Below are 3,439 nucleotides of genomic sequence, written 5' to 3'. Positions count from 1 at the left end.
CATCCAGCTGAAAAGGCACATCTTGGATTTGCTGAAGATTGTCTGGTGTCGGATGGATTTCCTGACTATGCCTTTGTGCTTGGCTCGACGTCGACAAACTTAAAGTTATTCGTTTGATCTCAATTGATAGTATCCTATTTTTGCCACAATGTTATCAGCCTCCATTTACCATTGTTGGTTTTCAATAACATGCTATAAATTATACAATTTACAAATTATAAATCAACATGGCAAGTTTCAAGCCCAAAGAGAGAGATTTTAAACTCTTATTTTGAAGTCAATGAATTCAGGAAACTCCGGCTGAGGGTAGCTAATCTTTCTTTTGTCGTTATGTTAACAAGTGGCTAGTGACAAGATCTCGAAGTAATGTGGAATTAAAAGAAGAAAATAAGCATAGCATTACATTTCATTGCCATTTATCTTAGACACGAAAGGGCAAAAAGAAAAAGTAGACCTTTTACAAGGTCAGGGAAGATCAGGAAACTAGATGGTGAAAAGAAATCGCCTGTAACCCTAATCGACGATGACGATGGGGTTGATGGACACGAAGGGAGTTCCAGCCAGATAGTGCTAAACTCAACTCAAACCGCCGGTAAGTTTCTTAACTTTCATTCTTATTAGCCTGTTATTAATGCATCCAACTTACTATCTTAACAGTAGTTGCTAGCGTTATCTTTTTTCCCCTAAAGTTTATAACAACTTGTCAAATGTGCATGGCTATCTTATCACATCTGGTGTAGCTAGCGAGTGAAAGCTTGTAGGATGTCTTGGAGCAGCTTAGCAGCTACACACAGGTCGTTAACACACATTTTTAGAGCAGCACTCCGAGGGATGCAGATAGTTTTCGAGAGGCAAACATTTAAGAAATGCTTTTCAGCATATGTAGCCTACACTGTAAACATTCACAGTTGTTGAAGCCTATATGCCATCAAAGGGCAGAACTGACTAATTGTATTATGTGTAGTCTGTCAAAATCTTCAAATAGCCTATTATGTTTATTATTGTCATTAATTGTGATTATACTGCCTGTATTTTGGTGAAAAACAGCATACTGCATGGTGAACAAATGTAGAGCAAACCATGAATGTAGTATTGATGTGCCTTTACAGAAACATAGCATACTCTACCTATTATTTATTTAAATTTTTCTTCCTTGCTTTCTGTCTTTCAGGAAACTCTATGTCTCCAACATAGTCCAACATGGACTCTCTTCGCAAACAAGGGGCTGGTAAGTCAATACTTTATCTCAATATGGCACTTAACAACAAACACCACTTGGATTAAAACATTTTATTATACGGCTCTTCACAATGTAAGTAGAACGCTCCATTCACGTTCGGCTGTCAATTCTTTATGCTAAGCATAATTGACCGCTGTCAAGGATAGTGGCCTTTTTGCCACTGATTCACTACAGACAGTTGTTCAGCTGCGTTCTAAAGAATGTTGTATTCAAGTTCAGTGAGTTTGGTGAAGTTTGTTTCTCATCATTTGCCAATGAAAACAGTAAAAAATACATTTAAAGACCCATCAGGTGAAGTGTCTTCTCTTATGTTGGTAGGTAGCCGTATAATAAGTGGGGTCCGGGTCGCTCTGTCGGGGCTTATTTTTTCGATAATGGCTGGCATTCTATACATTAACCCTTACACAGTAGAGCCCTTTGAAGACTCCATCGATAATGGCTGGCATTCTATACATTAACCCTTACACAGTAGAGCCCTTTGAAGACTCCATCGATAATGGCTGGCATTCTATACATTAACCCTTACAGAGTAGAGCCCTTTGAAGACTCCATCGATAATATCAAATATCAAGTATAACTTTTTTTTCATGTTGTCACCATGTTGGTCTTGAGGATGGACACACATACACCTTTGTACCTGACAAAATTTATGTGAGTACTGAAGCTTCTCACTTAACATTCACTTGATTAAACTTTCCCATCCCCTTTTCTTATTGTTTCTTTTCAGACAAGATATGCCATACCACAACTTCTGACCACACCACTTCATCTGAGTCATCATCTGAGTCCTCTTCCACCAGTAATTCATCTACCTCTTCTTCCTCCAATTCTTCATTGTCATCAGACGATAAAAGTCATAAGAAAAGGCGTTACAAAAAAAAGCATACAAGGGAAGACAAAAGGCATCGGAAGGAAAAGAAGTCGCAAAAAGGACAAGAAGGAACAGAAGTCCGCAAAACCTGAATGTGGACAAAGAGGTGAGTCATAGGGAGGGCTCCTGTTTACAAAAACAATTACATTAATACACAGGATTAAAGTTAAAATCCCTTGTGCCAAAATCCAAGGTAAAAACACATTCAGAAGCCCCTACTCAAAATTAACTTTAAAAAGCACGCTACCCTAGCCTGACGAGCCAGACCCACATTAAAATGTAGGGTCTGGGCACTCACCGTTCGCAGTGCTCAGTCCGAGGGGCGGAATAATCAGTTGTCTTTCAAATTCCCTCTGCACGCAATAGGACAGCGGCAGCGCTATGAGTCCCATGTGTTTCCCACCAGCGGAGCTAGTTGGCTAGTTCAAACGTTTGCCAACTTAATAAAAGCTTAACTCGTGTCACACTGTTCGCCAACAGCAACATCCATCTTATTTATTTTCAAATAGCAAGCCAAGCCAAACTGTTGCAACTCTGCCATCAATCATTATGTTAAGCCCACCTAACGACTCTATACACGATTTCATTGGCCTGATTGAGTTTCGATTTCTGGAGCTCTAGGGCGCGTCTAGATTTCTAGGCTAACGCTACCCACAGATCCACCAACAAATGGCCCATCCAACAGCAGTATATAGTATGTGGCATGTCATTGGGGTTATCAAGTGGGCACCTTAATTCACCGATGTTTCGTTAAGTTAGGCCCACGACACCTCATGAAGGCTTAACAGTGAAACCAGCGTCCTGGAGACACTCCCCTCCATGCTGCCACCATATTACCACTTTGAAATATCCAATACCCAAAATACTCTTAACCAGCCTAGGCATGGTCAAGTTATGGGTGATGCATGTTAATGTCAACAATATTTTGTCTCATCTCACAGTCCAGTTAATCTCTATTTGTTTTATTTCTTACTGATGCAGCTTCCAGTCCAAAAGACATCGTTGCAAGGTACAAGAAGGTTCTGCGGGCTTACAACCGTGGAAAAAAACTTGGGGAAGCGTGTACCATTGCTGGTGTTACAGAGCTGACCGTTCGATATCTATCTAGCTATCCCAGAGTTGGCTATAGCTTCACCAGAAAAATTTAAGGAGCTTTTGGCAGGCTACAACAAAAGAGGAAAAATTTCTGATTTTCTAAGTAAATGTGAAGACCTTATTGAGAATGTTACACAGGTCAGAGCTGAGATAGCAAAACTCAAAAATGAGGGCAATCTCATACCCTACATTAAGAGGGAGCCGAAGTAAGCCCCCCGCCAACAACCCTCTTA

At 40.3% G+C, this 3,439-nt stretch overlaps 1 long non-coding RNA gene across 1 annotated transcript; it reads left to right on the top strand.

Annotated features, from left to right (window-relative positions):
• The first annotated feature begins 409 nt into the window (after nt 1-409).
• On the top strand, nt 410-2,052 carry LOC121692710. The gene is made up of 3 exons (XR_006025322.1): nt 410-592; nt 1,172-1,228; nt 1,968-2,052. It is a non-coding gene; the product is annotated as an uncharacterized LOC121692710 (long non-coding RNA).
• Nucleotides 2,053-3,439: the final 1,387 nt, after the last annotated feature.

This window comes from Alosa sapidissima, chromosome 19 (genome assembly GCF_018492685.1).
Source record: "Alosa sapidissima isolate fAloSap1 chromosome 19, fAloSap1.pri, whole genome shotgun sequence".
In the NCBI taxonomy this organism is placed as follows: Eukaryota; Metazoa; Chordata; class Actinopteri; order Clupeiformes; family Clupeidae; genus Alosa; species Alosa sapidissima.
This window is presented reverse-complemented; position numbering and strand designations above follow the sequence as displayed.